A 23528-nucleotide genomic window follows, 5' to 3' on the forward strand; every position below is an offset into this window, starting at 1 on the left:
GACTGCGGGGAAGCAGGCCGGCCTGGCTGTTGGGCTCTCTCTCACTCTAAAAATAAATAAATAAAAACAAAATAGAGATGAGAAAGAAAGGAAAGAGAGGTTAGGGAAAGAATTTGCGCATGCGGATATTTTCCCCGGACTCACAAAAATGTGCTTGTTCCGGGAAAATAGAAAAGGCCATGATTGAAAGATGTAAATTCAAACTCATTTGAATTTAGTTCAAATGGGTTTGAACTAGGACTCAATAAAAGGAAGGTCCAAAAATGTAGGATTTTTGGTGGAGCTCCAGAATATGATGAAAGAATATATGGCAAGGTTAGAGATCAAGAATTAAGATAACAAAGGCATTGGAATATTTTGCAAGTGTGTTATGGTGAATTCCAAATAAATGAAATATTTAAATATAGCTCCCTAATATTGAAAAGATATGTTATAAAGAGAAGTCACCCTTCCCTCGATTTAAATAGATCAACCATCTATGCAATTTATTAGTTGAGTTGAGATGCAAAGATTATGACATGATGGCATGATGACATGATGCAATGCAAAAATAAAAGAGCAAGCATAAATGAAACACACGGTTGATCACGAAAATATGGAAGTCTTCTGAAGCGTCGGTCTCGGGGCATTACAACACTCCACCACTACAAGAGGATCTCGTCCCGAGATCTAGGATGGCACCGGAGAGAAACGGAAGAGGAAGATAGGAGGTTGAACTAAGTTGATTCTTTGACAAAATAGTGAAACCAAAGAACCTTGAGAGGTTGAAAAGTTGAAAGAAAGAACACAACGGAGTTGAACACAATTGAGAGCACTGCGGTAGAAAATAGAAACAAGGAACACCATGTGAACCTTGGAGGTTGCAAAGCTATGAATGACGAGTACAATGGACAAGAAGGAATTGGAACCACTCTGGTTGAAACGAGAGGCAAAACTTGATAAGATGAAAGAACTTGAATGAGAACACACCACTCCGGTTAAATGGATAAGCAAGAAATAACATGATCTTGACAAAACGAGATGATGTGTCAACGAGAGCAACATCACAATGCCTCCGGAAGAAAGAATATAAGATAGATCATTGGAATAACAGAATGGAGAAGAAAATTCCAACTTCTGCCGCAAATGAGTTTGGAAAGCACCCTTCCAAGAAGGTTAAAATGGGGTTGTTGGAAAACCAACAACGAAACGAATAAGCTTGTAGTGGGCTCATGGAAAACATCTCAAAATTGAGGCGAAATTTTGCCACTACGGAAACAAATAATATAATTGATAACACCGACGAGATGAAAAATTTCTTCCACCAAGATGATAGAGAGATAACTTGGATCATTGATAAGCACCACAAAAGCAACATTCCTTAGGGAAGGCTTTAGGTGAAATATGACACAAGATAACTGATGGTTGGAAAGATCTCTTGAACAAAGAGAAAATGATGGATTTAAATATCTCATTCTTAACAACTTGCGAATCATGAAACACGAAGTGAAATTGTCAAGAATGACATAAGACCACCTCAAAAGGTAGAAAGAATTGCACTTCGGGATGCACGATGAAGAATGCTTGAACTCCTCAAAACAAAACATGTGTTGAGCACCATGTTTAATTTTGAGTATAGCTTGGCTGATCTTAACTTCAAGAGAAATCTTGAAGAACAATTGAAGAATGAAAAGAATCCTTGACGAACCACCATGTAGAGCCTCCATGAAGAACTCCAGTAATAAAAGGATGATAAAAAGGAAGAGAAGTTGAAAACACAAGGTGAAGCCTTGCAAAAATTTAGGTGGAGCTTCGTGATGAGATAATGCGGAAAAACTTGGAACTCCGGAAAAGGAAAAAAGACGAAGCATCTCAAACCGAGAAATGTGACATGATGAACAACGATGGAAAGAAGAAACTAGACCACTTGGATGAAACAATAATAAGAATTACGTTATGCGTATCCTTCACCAATTTAAATTGATGAGAAACAATGGATTTGCATACTACTTATTAGCGTTGAAAAAGATTAAAGGGGGAATAGCCTAAACTTGAGAAGGTATTGACAGAACCACCGGTGGGATTTGGGAACAACGAATGAATTGATATGATAACGAAGGAAGTGAAATCTTGAACGAACCACCGTAAGAATTCAAAATGAAAGTAGAAAAGGCACAATTCAATGGGAAGAGTTGGAAAACGAATGAAGATACTCGCGGGGATTTAGATACCTGAGAACGAACAGATCATGAACTGATTAGAGGATATTTGAACGATGCACCGGTAAGATTTGGAGAACGATAGGTACATGCTAAGAATGAAGAATTATGGCATGAAGCTAGAACCATGAATCTTCAAGAGAATGGACCAAGATTTTAGGAGAAATCTCTACCTCGGTCTTCAAGTGTTGAGAAAGACGATGAGAAACACCACCATGAGTTCTTGAGACACTCCGGAAGGATTAAAAGAAAAAGGTTGAGCCAAAGATGAAAAGAATTTGAAAACGATCTTGAAAAACATATGACTGATGAAATTCATTCTTACGTCAAACTTCAAAAAGAATTTTGGGAATAGCTCCGGGAAAATTAGAAGAGTCAGGTAAGATCCTGGAAAAAGACCTGTGGGTTAGGGCCCACTCGAAAGAAACATCGTTGAAGGATTGCTTGAAATAGAGATTGCATCGGTAGAATTAAATAGCTTGAATGAGAGAAAAAACCTCGAAGTACTCGAACAGATTGAGAATGGAAACGTGATTCTTCCGAGTTATCTTCAACACTCCGGATATGAACTGGGAGCGGTGAATGAATAAGAGAGCCTTGGATAAGAAATTCACATGGGAAGATATTTGAAACAAAAGGAAGAGATATGATCAACACCGAAACTTGAAATTAAACCACCGGAGAAGAAAAGAGACGAAGAATAATAAACTTGAAGCTCCGTTAGTATCTTCCTAAGAATCACCGGATAAGAACATTGACGGAAAAGAATGGAGAGTCTTGCCATCAATAAAATGGATACCCGATTAAGAAATCTGAGTCTTTGAAGAAAAAGGGTGGGAGGGCGGGAAAACAAAGACAACTTGGGACGAATGAAACAAACACCATTGAGAAAACTTAGAATTGATCTTGCGGATGCTGAAAATGATCAGATCCACTTGAAGAGAAGCACACCGGTTGGAAAGAATTGACATGACAATCTCGATGATCAAAAGGATTAGTACTCCCATAGAAATATGAGAACACCGTTTGAAAGGTATGGAATCAACACTTGACATTGAAGCAACTTGAATACCACAACAAAACAAAACAAGGATTGGCTTGCAAAATAAGCCGGAACAAATACATATGATAGAGATTTACCCAATCCCATATCATGCATCTGTCAGAAAGATATTCTAGGAGCTACTTGAATTCCCACCTATAAACTCCCGAAACTTTCTGGTTATGCAATTTGGTGTTGGGGATACAGGGGAAGCAATATATCTCACCCAAACTAACAATCCCTACATCCAGCTGTATCCATCCGTCAACACATAACCAAGAAAACTCCGGAAATCGTGTACCTCAACCTTCGAAAAGCATCCGTTATACGAGCTATGGCAATACTCCCGAACTCCCCAGTACTGGGTGGCGTCGAGGTTATCTCACCAACAACTGCATAAAAGAGATTTTCGATGTCGGCAAAACTCAGGTATTCCAGAACTGCAACGATAAAATTATGACGATAACACCTCGGAACTCAACTCCCCGGGACACTGCCACAACCCCTAAATGTCAGGAGGCACCAAGAACAATGTTCTGTCACAAGAATATCGGAACGATCCCAAGATACCCGCGTGATCCTAAATTTTTTTTGTGAAAAATTGAGGAGAGGAAAGACAAAATATCTACGTCGAGAGTCCTCACCAGAGCGACGAAGGGGGCTGAGGAGTAAAAGAATCCTACTCTCCGATATATATAATCCTAAGACTCAAAATAGTTTTTTTCTAGACTCAACAACGGCCAACAATCAAGGGGGCTCCTATGGTCGGTCGAGGCTCTGATACCAACTTGTCACGCCCAAGATGCGACCCTATCCTAAAGGAACTCGAAGGTCCCACCAAGGATAGAAGCGCATCTTGAAGACACTTTTGCAAGGTGGATATCATTACATCAACATTACATAATAGATGGGAATACATACATAAGGCATACAATGCCACACGAATACAACATCGTCTTACATAAGAGCACCATCCGACTACGGATGAAACACAAACAGAAACTCAAACGACATCCACCCTGCTAGCCCAGGCTGCCAACCTGGAACCCATCACCTGATCGAAGAAGAAGCAAAAGAAGAACTCCAAAACAAGCAAACATCGCTCCCGCGTCATGATCATCGCATAACCTGTAACTGCAACTGTTGTTGTAGTAATCTGTGAGGCACGAGGACTCAGCAATCCCATTACCATGGGTATCAAGACTAGCAAAGCTTAATGGGTAGGGAAGGGGTAAAGTGGTGAGGTTGCAGCAGCGACTAAGCATATATGGTGGCTAACATACGCAAATAAGAGCGAGAAGGGAAGCAACAGAACGGTCGTGAAGCTAGCAATGATCAAGAAGTGATCCTGAACTCCTACTTACGTCAAACATAACCCAAAACCGTGTTCACTTCCCGGACTCCGCCGAAAAGAGACCATCACGGCTACACACGTGGTTGATGCATTTTAATTCGAATCTGGTGTCAAGTTATCTACAACCGGACATTAACAAATTCCCATCTGCCACATAACCGCGGGCACGGCCTTCAAAAGTTTATACCCTACAGGGGTGTCCCAACTTAGCCCATCACAAGCTCTCACGGTCAATGAAGGATATTCCTTCTCCCAGGAAGACCCGATCAAAGTCGGAATCCCGGTTTACAAGACATTTCGACAATGGTAAAACAAGACCAGCAAGACCACCCGACTGTGCCGACAAATCCCGATAGGAGTTGCACATATCTCGTTCTCAGGGCACATCGGATAAGCGAAGCGTACAGGTACCGACATAATCCAAGTTGCCAAGGAATGGTCCCGCACGGTGCTCTAGTTTAGACCAACACTCGGAGGAGCACTGGCCCGGGGGGTAAAATAAAGATGACCCTTGAGTCTGCAGAACCCAAGGGAAAAAGGCTTAGGTGGCAAATGTTAAAACCAAAGTTGGGCCTTGCTGGAGGAGTTTTATTCAAAGCAAACTGTCAAGGGGGTCCCATAAATCACCCAACCGCGTAAGGAACGCAAAATCAAGGAACATAATACCGGTATGACAGAAACTAGGGCGGCAAGAGTGGAACAAAACACCAGGCATAAGGCCGAGCCTTCCACCCTTTACCAAATATATAGATGCATTAATTAAATAAGAGATATTGTGATATCCCAACATAATCCTGTCCACCATGGAGCAATCTTCAACTTCACCTGCAACTAGCAATGCTATAAGAGGGGCTGAGCAAAAGCGGTAACATAGCCAAGCAACGGTTTGCTGGGAAGGGTGAAAAGGTTAGAGGCTGACATGGCAATTTGGGAGGCTTGAAGAGCAAGCGATATGTAGCGCAACAAAGCGATAGAACGAAGCAACTAGCATAGCAATGATAGTAATGAGATCCAGGGTAGCGGTCATCTTGCCTGAAATCCCGCTAGGAAGAAGAACGAGTCCATGAAGAAGACAAACGGACCTAGTCGAACGGATCCTCACAATCGCAACGTAACCGGAACTATCAAGAAGAAGCAACACCAGAAAGGAGCAAACAACATGGTAAACACACAAGCATAATCATGGCATGATGCACAATCAAGTATGATGCATGTCCGGTTTAATGAGGCATGGCATGGCAAAGTGAAACAAACAATACTACAAGTTAAGTGGAGCTCAATATGCAACGAGTTACACATTGACGAAACACCACATGCAATTATTTAGTTCTCTCTCGTTATAAGCTACTCAATAATATTAAATGTTGTTAAACATGGCAAGAGGTGAAACATAATTAAACTACCTATCTATGCAAGTTTAAGTGAGGCCGGAAACAACAAACAACAATTCCGGAAAATCCCCATGTGCATATTTTAGATTCGGTACTGTTCTGCCCTAAACCATATTTTAAGGTTGTTAAACAGGAAAATAAAGTGGACCATGTCAGACTAGGCATTTTTCCACCCCATTTACGTATAAAGAACATTTAAAACCGAGCTACGGTTATTTAGTTATGAAATAAATCATTTTAACATGGTATTATGCAAAACAAATGCAAACAGCAGTTTAAACATGTTTAACATGGATGAAAGTGGCATATTATGAAACTAGATGAAATTCTAAGCATTTAACATATATAAAACATTTTAATATGATGCACGGTTCATGAGTTATTATATGCAAGAAGTTCAAGGGTTTTTCTGCAAAACTGTAATACTCTGGATAATGTCTAAATTCGCAGCAGGGGAAAAACACAACGGGGTGAATCTGGTTGGCCCAATCGGTGAAAAAAAAACAGAGAGGCGCTGGGGGCCTGCTCACCGATGGGCTTCGGCCCGTTGGTGGAGGAGGCTGGCTGGGTGCGGCCCAGCCGCGAGGTGAGGAGGCGCTGGGATGGGGCAGCCCACGCAGCAGGACGACGCGGTCAAACGCCAGACTGAACCGAGCGAGCCGCTACTGCTCTCGTTTCTGAAGAAACAGAACAACAGCAGTACCATGGCAATGGAGAAGACGTCGGCAGGGGGGTCATGGCGACGGGGTCGTCGGGAACCGGCCGGAACGAGCAAGGCGCAGAGGCAAGAAGGCGCAGCGGCGGCCATGACCTTGGCGAGGGGGTCGGGTGCGGGGCTTCTGTGGCGCCATGGCTGCACGAGCTCGCGGACGGAGGTGCAGGCACGAGCAGCCGAAGGAGGGCGTCGGCGCGGGAGGAGAAGCAGGGCGCGGCGCCATGGCGGAAGTAGCAGCGAGGAGATCGGGCGCCATGGGAGGAGATCGAGCGGAGGGAGATGGGGATCGAGGCTCCTGGCGGCGCTGGATGGGGCATCGAGGGAGAGAGCGAGGGGATTGGCAGGAGGCTAGGGTTAAGATGGGGATGACTGGGCTTTGGGCCAAAAGGACTGCGGGGAAGCAGGTCGGCCTGGCTGCTAGGCTCTCTCTCACTCTAAAAATAAATAAATAAAAACAAAATAGAGATGAGAAAGAAAGGAAAGAGAGGTTAGGGAAAGAATTTGCGCATGCGGATAATTTCCCCGGACTCACAAAAATGTGCTTGTTCCGAGAAAATAGAAAAGGCCATGATTGAAAGATGTAAATTCAAACTCATTTGAATTTGGTTCAAATGGGTTTGAACTAGGACTCGATAAAAGGAAGGTCCAAAAATGTCGGATTTTTGGTGGAGCTCCGGAATGTGATGAAAGAATATATGGCAATGTTGGAGATCAAGAATTAAGATAACAAAGGCATTGGAATATTTTGCAAGTGTGTTATGGTGAATTCCAAATTAATGAAATATTTAAATATAGCTCCCTAATATTGGGAAGATATGTTATAAAGAGAAGTCACCCTTCCCTCGATTTAAATAGATTAACCATCTATGCAATTTATTAGTTGAGTTGAGATGCAAAGATTAATGACATGATGGCATGATGACATGATGCAATGCAAAAATAAAAGAGCAAGCATAAATGAAACACACGGTTGATCACGAAAATATGGAAGTCTTCTGAAGCGTCGGTCTCGGGGCGTTACACTTGCGTGCCAACATGCTATTAAAATGATTATGATGTGGTATGATGGGATGGTATCCTCCTTTGAATGAATTGAGTGACTCGACTTGGCACATGTTCACGCATGTAGTTGAAACAAATCAACATAGCCTTCACGATATTTATGTTCATGGTAGATTATATCCTACTCATGCTTGTACTGGGTGTAAATTGATTTTAATGCATGTTCATGACCGTTGTCGCTCTCTCAGTTGGTCGCTTCCCAGTCTTTTGCTAGCCTTCACCTGTACTAAGTAGGAATACTGCTTGTGCATCCAAACTCCATAAACCCCAAAGTTGTTCCATATGAGTCCACCATACCTTCCTATATGCGGTATCTACCTGCCGTTCCAAGTAAATTTGTATGTGCCAAACTCCAAACCTTCAAATGAAATTCTGTTTTGTATGCTCGAACAGCTCATGTTTCAACTAGGGCTGTCTGTATCTTCCATGCTAGGTGGGTTATTCTCAAGAGGAATGGACTCCGCTCCTCATTCACGAGAAAGGGTCGGTATCCTGGATGCCCAGTCCCATGATCCAAAAGATCAAAGCAAATCAAAATAATTAAACAAAACTCCCCCAGGGCTGTTGTTAGTTGGAGGCACTCATTGTTTTGAGCAAGCGATGGATTGATGCCTGTTGGTGGTGGGAGAGTATAAACTTTTACCATTCGGTTTGGGAACTGCCTATAATGCATGTAGTATGGAAGATATAGCCATCTCATAGTTGTTGCGTTGACAGTGAAAGTAAGCTGCTCAAAATGTTATTCCTCTCTATTTCAAAATCGAGCTCTGGCACCTCTGCAAATCCATGCTTCCCTCTGCGAAGGGCCTATCTATTTACTTTTATGTTGAGTCATCACCTTCTTATTAAAAAGCACCCGCTGGAGAGCACACTGTCATTTGCATTCATTACTATTGGTTTATATTGGGTATGACTTGACTGGATCTCTTTTACCATGAATTACAACGTTTAGTCAGTCCTTGATCTTTAAAGGTGCTCTGCATTTATGTTTTGCGGTCTCAGAAAGGGCTAGCGAGATACCATCTTTTTATATCATATTATGATTGTTTTGAGAAAGTGTTGTCATCCGAATTTTATTATTATGGCTCACTAGCTGATTATGCCATTGATATGAGTAATTATGATACATAAGTGTTCTTGTGAGTATGGTTAGTTCATAATACTTGCTGAAAACCTGAATGCTGGCTTTCCATATTTACAACAACAAGAGCAAATAGAGTTTGTAAAATTTTTCTTTATCACTTTCAGTTTATCAACTGAATTGGTTGAGGACAAGCAAAGGTTTAAGCTTGGGGGAGTTGATACGTCTCCAACGTATCTACTTTTCAAAACACCTTTGCCCTTGTTTTGGACTCTAACTTGCATGCTTTGAATGAAACTAACCCGGACTGACGCTGTTTTCAGCAGAACTGTCATGATGTTGTTTATTGTGCAGAAAACAAAAGTTCTCGGAATGACCTGAAAATCCACGGAGATAAGTTTTTGAAAACATAAAAAATATTGGTGAAAGAATCAAGGCCAGGGGGCGCACACCCTGTCCACGAGTGTGGGGGCGCGACCCCTGTCTCGTGGGCCCCCTGACGCTCCACCGACCTCAACTCCAACTCAATATATTCCGTTTCACGGAGAAAAAAAAATCAGAGAGAAAGTCTCATCGCGTTTTACGATATGGAGCCGCCGCCAAGCCCTAATCTCTCTCGGGAGGGCTGATCTGGAGTCCGTTCGGGGCTCCGGAGAGGGGGATTCGTCGCCGTCGTCATCATCAACCATCCTCCATCACCAATTTCATGATGCTCACCACCGTGCGTGAGTAATTCCATCGTAGGCTTGCTGGACGGTGATGGGTTGGATGAGATTTACCATGTAATCAAGTTAGTTTTGTTAGGGTTTGATCCCTAGTATGCACTATGTTCTGAGATTGATGTTGCTATGACTTTACTATGCTTAATGCTTGTCACTAGGGCCCGAGTGCCATGAATTCAGATCTGAACCTATTATGTTTTCATGAATATATGTGTGTTCTTGATCCTATCTCGCAAGTCTATAGTCACCTATTATGTGTTATGATCCGACAACCCCGAAGTGACAATAATCGGGATACTTCTCGGTGATGACCATAGTTTGAGGAGTTCATGTATTCACTATGTGCTAATGCTTTGTTCCGGTTCTCTATTAAAAGGAGGCCTTAATATCCCTTAGTTTCCACTAGGACCCCGCTGCCACGGGAGGGTAGGACAAAAGATGTCATGCAAGTTCTTTTCCATAAGCACGTATGACTATATTCGGAATACATGCCTACATTACATTGATGAATTGGAGCTAGTTCTGTGTCACCCTATGTTATAACTATTACATGAGGAATCGCATCCGACATAATTATCCATCACTGATCCAATGCCTATGAGCTTTTCACATCTTGTTCTTCCCTTATTTACTTTTCCGTTGCTACTGTTACAGTTACTAGAAAACTAATATCTTTACTTTTGCCACTATTACCATTACTATCATACTACTTTGCTACTAAATACTTTGCCGCTGATACTAAGTAATCCAGGTGTGATTGAATTGACAACTCAACTGCTAATACTTAAGAATATTCTTTGGCTCCCCTTGTGTCGAATCAATAAATTTGGGTTGAATACTCTACCCTCGAAAGCTGTTGCGATCCCGTACACTTGTGGGTTATCAATGTCCCTATTGAGGATTGACTGGAGTAGGTCTGCAGCAAGAACAAATAAAAGGGGTGACAGAGGGTCTCCCTGCCTGACACCTCTAAGACAATAAAACTTCTTGCCAGGCAAACCATTGAGCAAGATAGCAGATGATGCAGAGGTGAACAACATTTTGATCCAGTTAATCCATGTGTCCCCAAAACCTTTGGCCTTTAAGATATCCAAAATTTCCTGGTGCTCAATGGTGTCAAAAGCCTTTTCAAAGTCCAATTTAAGCACAATAATTTCTTCCTTGGACTTATGACATTGGTGCAGATACTCATATGCCCAACCCAAACAGTCATGTATGGATCTTTCTTTAAGAAAGCCATATTGGTTGATGTGCACCAACTTGAGAATCACTTTCTGTAACCTGTTTGCCAACAGTTTAGTGACTAGTTTCAGACAGCAGTTCAGGAGTGAGATTGGCCTAAAATCATTTGCTGTCAAAGGAGTACTCCCTTTGGGAATAAGGGTGATGTATGATGTGTTTAAGCTCTCAAGTGAAATTTGCCCAGCATGAAAATCATATATGAATTTGAGCACATCTCCTTTAATAATGTCCCAGCAAGATTTGAACAATTCATTGTTGAAACCATTAGGACCTGGTGATTTGTCCAGTGGGAGATCTTTGACTACATCATTAATTTCTTCCTCAGTGAAAGGTAATTCAAGGTTATCAAAAAGTGCTGAATCTTGTCTCTGGCCAAACAAGGAATCCAAATCAAAGTGCATAGATGTTTTTTGGGAAGTGCCCATTCTTTTCTTATAAGTTTCCTATAGTATTGTAGCTTTCCCAGCATGATCAGATATTTCAACTTGGTCATCATTTTGGAGTAAAACAATGTGATTATGCCTGTAATTGATGGAAGCTTTAGTGTGAATTTTTTTTGGTGTTTTCATCTCCACTTTTCACCCCCTTAATTTTTCTCCTTTGCTTCCAATAGATCTTTTGGTTCGTCAAAAGAATGAGCAGATGTTTTTTAAGAATAGCCCTGCAATTCCATTCATGAATGTCTAACTCTCTAAATTCCTCAAAGAAATCCCAAAGAAAGATGGGCTCATTTAGTTTTGCAATTTGAGATTTAAGACAAGATAGAGATTTGACCCACAGCTTCAAAGCTCTCCTTAAGTTCTTAAACTTAGCATTCAAACTTTTGACAGCATCAAGATTGCCCACAGGGATATTCCAAGCAGCAGCAACCACTTGCTTAAAATCAGAGTGTTGCAACCAAAAAAATTTCAAATCTAAATACTCTCGCTTTTGGAATATAAGTACCAATTTTTATAACACAAGGCAGATGATCTGATATAGGCTTTGCAAGAGGGAGCACAATGGTGTTTGGAAAAGAGGTCATCCAGGAAGCATATGTAAAAAACCAATCAAGCTTAACCAAAAGAGGGTCATGTTGCATGTTACTCCAGCTGAACTTTCTACCATGCAAAGGAAATTCAACTAAACCTTGGTTACTGATTGCCTCATTGAACATAAGCATGTCATTAACATCTCCACCAGGTTTGTTTCTATCTGAAGGTGCCCTCATAAGGTTAAAATATCCCATGAGAATCCAGTCAACATCATCAGGCATGTGAATATTCAAAAACCAATTAATGAACTCAATTTTGTCCTGTGGGTCACATGGCCCATATATATTGGAAAGAATCCAATACTGATTTGAGAGCAAACTGGTAAATTGAATTGAAAGTGAGAACCTGTTTTGGGCAATAACTTTTCTAGCAAACTGAGAACCATTCCAAGCCACAAGAAGACCCCCAGAAGCTCCAACAAAGGGGAGGAAAGCAAATTTATTAATTCTATTAGGACAGAAGTTTTTAATGTCAAAGGTCTCTCTCTTTGTTTCTTGAAGACATAGAATATTGCAGTCACTCTATCTATTTTCTGCCTTAAGGCCAACCATTTGTCCTCAGAATTCATCCCTCTAATATTCCAGTTTCTGTTTGTATTATTCATTGATACAAATGTGGTTTTTGCACCAGTAATCAAGCACCAACACTTGATCAACCAAAAATAAGAGAAGGTGCACAAGACCCTGAGCCACATCACATCACATGACTAGTAGAGCATCCAATAACCATACATCACAGAAGTTCTATTAAGATAGTACATCACCAGGTAAACAAGTTTCATAAAGTACCAGCATCCAAGGCTTACACCATTCAGTGAGATATCCAAAATAGAAGATGAGGGTCCAAACACACTACCCCTCAACACACTACTCCAATTAAGGGCAGCTATCATCATGGAGAGTTGGAGGTATTTTCTTCTCCTTTGGCCAAGGGCACCTTGTCCAAAACATCATCTTGCCTTCTCCTAGGCTTCTTAGCCAGCTTGTCCTCCAGCTCCCTCTCAGCAACCTTACAGAAAGAGACAGTGAGATTTTTAACAACTAATTTTTGTATGATGGGAGGGACATCATTGCAAGGTAGACAGTTATTATTTGAGCAGGAGTTTCTTTTGGAACCAGCATTATCCTTCTTAATTCTATCACTTCTCCTTACCTGTGTTTCAACCAGGGGAGTTTTTCCACTTCTTGTCTTCCTCAAATTCTCAGGGCCAAAAGGCTGCATAAGAACCTGGGACTCCACATCTTGCATATTGGCAGCCACTCCAATATTCTCTTTGTCCTTGTCCTTGGCAAGATGTTCCTCAATTGCCTGACAAATAGGTGCATGTGAGGTAGGACACTTATCAGGTATGTGAAACAGAATAGCTTGATCGATGTTCTCCACAACAGAGAAGTTCCCACATTCTAGACTTTAGCATATTGACAGTCCAATCAAACTTATCAGGGGACAGTAGAAGGTGGACAATAAAATTAAACCAACTTACAGGAATGTTGGTAGAGAAAGAGTCTTGTTTTCCAATGATTGCTCTTGAAAGTGTTTTTTCCACAGCAGCATGCCTTCTTCAGAAATAGCATGGTCATTGTTAGCAGTTGCAGCCATCTGAATGCATTTCAAACCAAGAATAGAAGGTGCCATGCTGAAATGCTCATTAATTTGATTAACCCAATTACCTTTAAGCCCAGACTGAAGATCCCCCAAGTTTTCAACTGGCTGTAGGCTTCCTCTAGAAGTATTGATGTGGCTAGAACTGCAATGAATGGCCTCACTTGAAGATCCACCAGCATGAGTGGAAGTAATTTGCTCAGTAATTGCCACAGAATCTCCCAAAGGCAAAGCTGGGACCAAGCCAGACCCCAAGGTAGCTCCCAATTGCAGTACAGGAGAGAGAGACCATATTTTGAGCTTCAGAATCAATAGCAGTGTCAGCTGCCTCATGAATCCTAGTAGTTGGACTGACTGCAACATGTTGTAGTTGGTTTGCAGCATCTTGATCATGTAGATCGACATCAATCATTTCAGCATCCAGGTTATGCCCTTGCAGCAAATGAGGCTCCTCATCATCAGATTGATAAGCCTAGATAATGTTCTGTAGGCCATTGGCAACCACAATGGCATGAGGAGGTAAAACAGCATGCCCTGCAGCCCTAGGGTGAAAGTTCTCCACTGCTATAGGTGGCAAAAAGAGGTTTGTATTATCTCCTTCAGAAAAAGACATGTCTGAAGATAAGCTACTGTTACTAAGTGCAGGAAGCAGTTCTTCCCCATCCGCCCTGGCCATTTCTTCTTGCTGAACTGCATCCAGAATATCTTCAAGTACTGCATTCTGGTTATCCTACTGGTGTACATTCCAATTATCCCAATTCTCCTCATTATGAACATCCATATGATTGTTGTGGAGAGCAGCATTATGGAAGCCATCTCCAGGCACAACATTCTCAGGCAATGGGTGTGGGTCCACATTGTCAGGAGGAATACTATCCTCATCTGCCGGGCCCCCACCAAGAAGCTCGCTTGCCAGAACTTCAATGGATGAAGACCAGCCATCTTCCTCAAACTCATCCCCTTCAGACCATCTTATACTTTTGGGAATGATATCCAGATTCATAACTCGAGCTTTGATCACAGTATGCCCCATGTGATCATCTTCCTTGTCCGAAGAGATCATACGGCCAAACTTACTGACAGCACAGGCTAAATCTTCAGTGTTGCGAAAATCAAAAGGAACTCCCATCAGAAGTAACCAAGCAGTCCTATTGCAATGGACCCGCCTGTGGTTTCTGCCCTCATCATGCTTCACAAATGAAATAAACACATCACCAAATTCATGCGGGCTATCTAGAACCAACTTATCCCTGTCTCGAACCGTCGTAAGACGCACATAAGCCTCTCCAAACGGGCATCGCTGAATGTCCCTCAACCCCAACTGCCTATGCTCAACAATAAACTCTTCAAGAACATCTCTTACATTAGGAAATGGAGCATCAACGGGGAGGGGATGGATGGTCGCAATCGCCCAATCTTTATGGCAACGAGGACGACGCGGAAGCACCACCCGAGCCACCCCATTGCAGCCCTCGACCTGCTGAATATCGAAGCCATGGGGCACAAAGGGGCGCGGGTCAATCGGAGTGTTGGCCATCGGAGCCACCGCACGAGCGCCCACCGTCAATGACAAACTCGAGGTAAGGGGAGCAGAGTTTGTGTACTGTGGAGAAACAGAGGAGCAGTGCATAGAAGTTGAGGAGGCAAGTGCAAACGAGGCTGGAAATTAGGGAAAGATCCCAAACAGAGCTCGCTAAAAGAGGAAACCGCCGAGGGGTCACGGGCCGGGCCAGTAGACTTAAACCAGTCCTAGACCGCATCCATGTCCCAGACCTCATTAGGTGGGATGGGGAAAGTTGCAAACCGAAGGAATGGAAAAAGCCCAAGTAACCATTTCTCGTGACACTCCCTGGCAAAGTGGCCCATCTTGCCACACGCATAGCACTGAAGCTAGTCATTTGAATAACCCTGATTCCCGCCCTGTGAAACTGCATCGTGAACCTCTCCTGAGGTATTAAGATTGAGCACTAAGGGCTCATTATTGTCCAAGGCCACATTATTTCTAGAGCTCGGAATATTTGCAAGGTGAGAAAAAACCGATGGTCGGAGTTGATCGCCAGAAACATTGCCGGCAGCAGTTCGTGGGCGCGGACCACTAGTGACCAAAGTCCAAGAAGCATCCTCTTCATGATAAAATAGCTGCTCTTCACGCATCCAGTTGGGGCCTCCAAAAGCCCAAAGATTGAAAACTAACTCAAAATCCTTTTCAACCACACAGCCATGATTATAGATCTCAAAACCCACTGCTTTTGAAGCAACAGAAAACTTGAAAGTTCTGTCCTTGAAATGATGCACACGAAACCCTTGAGGATAACCACCAAAACAAGATTGAAGAGTGATACTAACCGTGTGACAATCCAACCAAAATCGAGCATGACAGAAGGAAACCACCAAAGTGAACTCTCATTGAGGAAAGGCAGGTAAAAACACCACTGGATGACCAAACTTTTGCCTCATCAAACGTTGAAAATCTTTACCTCGAGCAAAGTTGAGAGATGGAGGATCCATGGCCATCTCCCTTGCCCCTACTCCTCCCGCAAAGAAAAAAAAAGGTTGGTGGCTGCCACCCTCTGAGTGACAAGTGGCAGAGAGGTAGTGGCCGCCGGCGCCGGAGTGGCAACCAACGGGGGGAGATGTGGCTGCCGGGGCCGGAGTGGCCACCGTCGGTGGGCGCCAAGGAGGAGCCTAGGAGAGGAGCCTAGGAGAGGAGCCTAGGAGAGGTTTGGTGCCACTAGAGTGTACCTTATTTGTTTTAGCCATGGAGCATTGGATGCTTGCCAGATAATATGGACTCGAAAGGATCTGGTCAGATTTGACATAGTCGGATCCGAGTCGAGATAAGGTCCGAGTCGAACAGACCCAACTATGAGACGTTGCGATAGGTCATTTGTGAGTATCTAGTACAACATACGTTCTATGTCCTAAGACCTGAGCTGGCGCATGTACTCAGGATGGTGATAGACCTGCTTTGGGCTGACCAAATGTTACTCCATGACTCGGTAGTTACAAAGATAGGTTTCGGGCTTGTCCAGACCCATGCTGCGAGACATGGTCGAGCAAGATGGGATTTCCCCCTCTGATCAGGAGAGATATACTCTGGCCCCCCTCGTGTGATCCGACCAAGATAAGTATGGCCATGTGACAAGGATTATGAGATAATCCGGTTTGTGGTCTGTATCACTGTAACGAGAAAGAGGTTGGGCTAGCACAAGGATGACAGACTCACCTTGAGCCCAACAACATATATCGTGTGGCAAAGGGAACAAAAGTGTGACATGTTGTACAAGTTCGCCATCCGGCTTCATTGTTTACTTGGTGGTTGGCACACCTTGCTAGAGACCGCTACCAACTTAGTAGGCCAGAGGTGATCCGACCTGCGACCAAGCTGACTTTGAACCTAAGGGGTCGCATACTTAAGGGAAGGAACCCGTGAGGTTAGATCCGACTCCACGAGTGAGGTGTGATCCTACTCGGGCTCAGATCCAGGCTGAACAGAATTTGGTCTTTAAGATCCGCGCGAGGCCCAAGTGTTGAGCCCATGATGGATGCCTATATATAAGTGGAGGTGCAACACACTCATTTGGTTGATCACTTCGGGGCCGTCACCAGGGCTTTACATGTGTTGCAAGTAGCCACCTCCACTCGTCGTCGACTATGTGATCGGACCTAGCAGTCCGCCGCAAGATGTTCCTCCTGCACACGCGGATACCGCTAGAGGTGGTGCACTTGTGCCGCTCCGACGAACCTATACGTGGGATCTGACGACCAGCTGTCCAAAGGAGATTGGACAAGGATGAGATGACTCTGGATGCGTTTCCTCGACTCTACTTCTGCTGCACAGAGCTACACGTCTAGTGGTAATTGTCGGTGCAACAAACCCTAGTGTATGTTGCCCGGACTATACACAAGCTCAAGGGCAAGGTAGCGGTATCCAAGACAAGGCCAAGTAGAAGAGATAGCTCTTTGAGAAATCAAAGGGCGGATCAAGAAGACCAAGACAAGCCGAAGAAGCAAGATATCACTAAGGAAAAACCTCCCTTGTCGGGCAGATGAGTCTAGTTAGGTCGAGGCCACCCCAAGGACAAGTCACAAGACCTCCCCGACAAGGGTTGCTGGGACGCTGGAGGCCCACCATCCCGCCAAGGCTCCACTGCTCCACCTCACAGCAACGCAAGTCACTTATCGGTGCGGTATCGAGCCCCCAAATGATTAAGTGGCTGTCATTTGGCACGTGGCAGCCATTTCTGAGGAAGATCACCCCCTAAACGACACCCGTCCATGGGCGTGTCACGCAGGCAAACGAGGAGGTGACTGAATGGCACAGCAAGGCTTGCCGGGCTACATCCATGACATGACACTAAGCGGTGCATTTAATGCGCCTTGTCTTGTCTGCAGAGTTAGGTATGATAGCATTGTGGCTATCTAATCACTGGATAATGACTATTTTGCCATTGTGGTAACCCCTTTACCTATAAAAGGAGGGCCGTGGCAACCTTAGAAAGGATTCAGACCTTTGTACACTAATACGCGCGTAGCTGCTCTTGTCCCGAGGCAACCTTGCCGGGCTTGGGCACTGCGTCTCCACCACGGTACTCTCATCAATCCACCAAAGCAAGAATAGGGTTTTATGCCTCGCGGTGGCCCGAACCTAGGTAAAAACTGCCTGAGTCATCACCGCCGTGCTTCTCCATGGCCTCCTCTCTTTGTGCAACATGCCCTTCCCCCTTGCCGAACCACATGGGACCGATGGCCCCATAGGTGATCGTGTTGAACCATGACATCTTTGGTGCGCTAGGTAGGGGGAAGCGTTGGTGCGAACCCGAGTCGAAAGCAGTGCGTCGGTCTTCATCACCATATGCTTCATCAACGACTTCATTGTCCATGGTGCCCAAGGAAAAGTCTGGCGCAACATCCCACCCTTCCACCTCGAGGGCCCCCTCACATGCAACCGCTGATCCTGTGGGAGCTGCGGTGGCGTCGGGGGATGCAGATGCCGTGGGGAACATGACCGGCGCGGGCGGCGCTGTCACCTGCACCTGAGGTGGAAGCAGGAGGCGTTGGAGGAGGACAACATCGGCAACACCCCGGCGACCATGCTCTATAAGGCACGGGTGGGGAGAATGTTCAACACCCTCCCCTCCACCTCGCTGAGGAGCGTGGCCGCGATGATGGTGCCTGTTCTGGTGTGAACCGCAACCCCCCAGCTGTCCTTGCGATGGGCACAGCTACGGGGCTCATGCCTTCCCCAAGGCAGCGTCATCAAGATGAAGCACCGAATGGTGGCGTCAACCCCCGGACGCAACCTCCTTGTCCTCATGCCGCCGTGGAAACTGGCTCACGACGGCGAGAACACGGTGCCATCACTACGGCACCATCCGGAGTCAGGCGACATCTCGATCTGCATCGTCATCCATGCCAAGCACAACTTCGGAAGCCATGGCCCAAGCTTAGATCCTGTTGAGATTCCCGCCAACGACCAATCAAATGGATGAATGGAGAGCTACATTCAGAGTTTGATTGGTTTCGCTGAGGCAGGAGGATCGCAGCGGGCAGATCCGCCACAGTGCCTGCACGCGGCGACGATGACCCGAGCCGCTGACCGTACGGGAGGGGCCACTCCAATAGTGCAGTCCCCTCCACGGCAGCCAGCGCAGAGGCTGCAACCAAGGCCACACAACCAAGAACCCGACGAGGTGTCGATGGCTTCATTTGATCCTCGGGCCCGTTGAGATCAATGAAAGGTCCTAGAAGACAGGCGGAGGGAAGATGCGCGCGTCACCATCGAACGATGCCGCAAAACCCACCGCCAGTATGACGGACGCAATGGCCTCGACATCGACGAGCCCGCACCCGGTGAAGGCGGATACTTACCTTTTAAGGTCGGGTGTCCTACCTTCACCTGCGAACTGCGACAAGTCTGTTGGCCATCTACCCGTGTGTTCAAACCAGAGATACCGGAGAAGTATGATGGAAGACTGAACCCGACAGAGTTCTTGAGCATCTACACCATCATTGTTCAAGCTGCCGGGGAAAGGATGAAAATGTATTGGCCAACTACTTCCCTTTGGCACTTAAGCCAAACTTGAGGTCATGGTTGATGCACTTGCCGGAGAACTCCATTTCAACATGGCATGATCTGTGCAACAAGTTTGTTGGCGCCTTTACGAGCGGCCATCAAGAACCAGGGCGGTCCAGCGATTTGCAGCTCCTTCCATAAAAGGAAGGAGAGAGTTTGCGGAAGTACATGCAGAGGTTCAGCCGAGTGCACAGGAATATTCCAGACATCCACCCGGCAACTGTGATTGCCGCGTTCCAGTCCAATGTACGCAACCGCAAGATATGTTCCAAGATGAATGTCCGGTTGCCAAGACTGTGAATGAGCTATACACCTCAGCAGATAAGTGTGCTCAAACAGAGGAGGAGAGGCGACTCCCCGGAGAGGAGGATGGCATCGACTTTGATTCAGAAGAAGACAACGATGCTGCCAGCTAGAAGAAGAAGAACAAGAAGCACAATAAGAAGCATAAGGAGAAAGCAGTGCTGGCTATCGAAGGATCAAACACTCCTAGTATTGGCAAGAAGTCCAAGACCGAAGCCCCCGACAAGCAAGTTGCCGCGTGCACTGACAGGCAGGAAGCTGCGGCGGCCGAGAAGGTTGGGAAGGCTGACGGACCATACTGCAAGATCCATCGGACTAAGGGCCATGATCTCCAAGAGTGTCATCAAGTTGAGCAACTTGTCGAGAAGCAGAAAGCTGAGTACGAGAAGCGTGACAAGGAGAGAGACCAAGATGGCATTGGCGGGAAAGGCCGACGCGACCGGGAAGGCCGCCCCGACAACGTCCCCCAACATCAAGGGAAACCTTATAAAGGCCATGAGAAGAAGGGATATGGTGACGAAAGTGATGAAGGGGATGAAGAGGAAACTCAGGAGTTTTAGAAAGCCACTGACGCCTTGTGCATTGATGGGGGTGCATCCTTGCACTCCTCTCACCGCCAACTGAAACAATGGGCGCGTGAGGTGCTGTGGAGACAACGGCAGATTCACAAAAACCGCTCAAGTGGTCTCGCACGCCCATCATTTTTGACGAAGAGGATCACCCCGACTGCACCACCGCGGTGGGGTGCTTGCCATTGTTGGTATCACCAACAATCCGCAACCTCAAGGTCTCAAAGATGTTGGTTGATGACGGGGCCAAGTTGAATCTGATTTCCCCCCAAGTTAATCAGCAAGCTGCAAATAAGAGATAAAGAGCTCAAGGTTACCGACACGTTTCAAGGAATCAACCCCGACAGGAGCCGCCCAAAGGGGAAGATCACGCTGTCGATGACATTTGGAGGAGAATTGAACTACCAAACGAGAAGGTTGTGTTCGATGTGGTTGACCCTCCCATACAATGGAATCCTTGGTCGTCCAGCCCTGGCAAAATGCATGGCGGCTTCCCACTATGCTTACAAAACATTGAAGATGCTAGGGCCAATGGGCGTCATTTCCATTCCGTCGGACAAGAAGGACGCAATCATATGTGTGGATAAGATGTACCGGGAAGTAGTCGTCGCTGAAGCCGCGGAAGCTTCCACTCCCGCCAAGGAAAGTAAGAAAGGGAGGAAAGTCAACAAGGATACCGACAAGGGATCCGGGAAGCACACCTCTTCGGAGTGTGCTGCACCCTTCGATGATTTGTTGGAGAGTTCCACTAGCAAGAGATCTAAGGTTGTTGCACCCGCTGTGAAGAGGGTCCCGGCAGGGCTGGTTGGCGCTGATGGTACATTCACTATCAGCTCCACCCTTGACGATAAATAGGAAAGCCCGCTCATTCCTTCCTCCGGGCGAATATCAATGTGTTTGCTTGGCAACCATCTAACACCCCCGGTGTTCCCAGGGAGGTAATCGAGCACCACCTCTTGCTGTCTGGCCTCATGCCCAGCCCGTCAGGCAAAAGGTCATGAAACAAGCCTTGGAGCGACAACAGTTCATTACCGACGAGATCAAGAAACTTGAAGCAACTGGTTTGGTCAGAGGAGTATTGCATCCGACATGGTTGGCGAACCTAGTGGTAGTGCGCAAGGCGAATGGGAAGTGGAGGCTGTGCATAGATTTCACAGACCTGAATAAAGCATGCCTGAATGACCCATTCCCCTTGCCGCGCATCCACCAGATTGTGGATTCCACCTCAGGTTGTGATCTGCTTTCGTTTTTGGATGCTTACTCCGGGTACCACTAGATATTCATGTCCAACGAGGACGAAGAGAAGACCGTATTCATAACCCCATGTGGCACATACTACTTTGTATGGATGCCCTTTGGGTTAAAGAGCGTTGGATCCAGTTTTGCAAGAGCAGTGAAAATTGGTTTTGAGTCCCAGTTGCACAAGAATATTGAGGCCTACATGGATGACATAGTAGTTAAGACCAAGAACAAATCAACTCTCATTCAAGACTTGGAAGAGACTTTTGCAAATCTGCACAAGATCAACTTGAAGCTAAATGCAGAGAAGTGTGTGTTTGGCGTTCCTTCTGGCAAGCTACTTGACTTCTTTGTGTCCCACTGGGGAATATAGGCCGACCCCGACAAAATCAAGGTGATCGAGTAGATGCAAGCACCTAAGACAGTCAAAGATGTGAGGCGTCTGACCAGATGTGTTGCCGCATTAAGTAGGTTCATTTCCAAGTCTGCTAAGCGTGCCTTGCCTTTCTTCAAAATTTTGAAGAAGGCAGGGCCAATGAAGTGGACCCTGGAAGCAGAAGCGGCACTGCAAGATTTGAAGACCTATGTTTCCTCTGTTCCCACCTTGGTCTCTCCTAAACCACCAGAGCCATTGCTGCTTACCTAGCGGTAACCAATCAAGTGGTTAGTGCAGTGCTGGTGGCACAATATGAGGTAGATGAAGGAGCGGCCGCGGTTACGGCCCCCTCCGGAGAGGAAAGTGAACCTATCCCGGCAAGGTCAGAGGCAGAACAGGAGAAAGAGGAGCAATGCAACGGAGACAATTCCATGGCCACAGCAAGGAAGAAGGTGGTGCAACAGACAGTGCAGTTTGTTAATTCCCTACTGCAGCGGGCTAGATCAAGTGTAGCGACCAGATCTCAGACAGTCTAGTCTCTGTGCATCAGTGTCATCCCTGGATCGGTAATGCTGAGACGCACAATACTTGAGGATTTATAACAGAGTTTCAATCACACACTTATTACATCGAATGTCTCAAGAGAGAACTTATTACAATAATATGGCTTAAGGCCATCTAAATAAGATAACAACGGAAGGCTTGGAAGATAAAGTGAGTCCATCAACTCCAACGGTATAGCTGAGTGAACGACAATGACCTATGGCACCTTACTCGTCGTTTGAAAAGTCTGCAACATGATATGTTGCAGCCCGCAATGGGTCACCACATGGAATATGCTGGCAAGGTAACACATAGAGTAATGAACAGAATAAATGCTATCACTACATGCATAAATGGCTGGTGCAAAGCTCTATGGTTACGGTTTTTGCATAAAGCCAATTTTTCCCTACAACAAAGGAATAAATTTTATTTATCATGGTGGTTGTTAAACATTCAGAAGGTTCCTCCAACTCAATCCCAATTAAACAATATCATTAAACCCAATTAAATTAATCTAGAGTGATGAGATCAACATGATAATCCAAGAACCAGATACTCAAGATGCCCATAACCGGGGACACGGCTAACCATGATTAGTTTGTACACTCTGCAGAGGTTTGCGCACTTTTCCCCACAATACTCGATCTCCTCCATTAGATTTCTCGCACTACATGGTGTTTGAGAAATGGATGACTGAGACACAGTCTTTCAGAAACATTAACTCTTTACTCTGGGTGGACAGTTACACCCACTTTCCCCTACATCTGCTAGCCCACCACTGAAAGAGGTCATGCAACATCCTCAACTATGCTAGAGCCCATAATAGCTTGTGGCTGCACACAGAAGTTTCTAGCATGAAATATCTTATGATCCCTTTGAGCCTGGGTGGCGAACCGTAGGATGATCACACGGGTACTCCGGGATATCCTAGGACAACACTGGATTCTCCAGGTGCCCTGACAACCACTGGGTACTCCAG

Source organism: Triticum dicoccoides, chromosome 5B (assembly GCF_002162155.2).
Source record: "Triticum dicoccoides isolate Atlit2015 ecotype Zavitan chromosome 5B, WEW_v2.0, whole genome shotgun sequence".
NCBI classification, from domain to species: Eukaryota; Viridiplantae; Streptophyta; class Magnoliopsida; order Poales; family Poaceae; genus Triticum; species Triticum dicoccoides.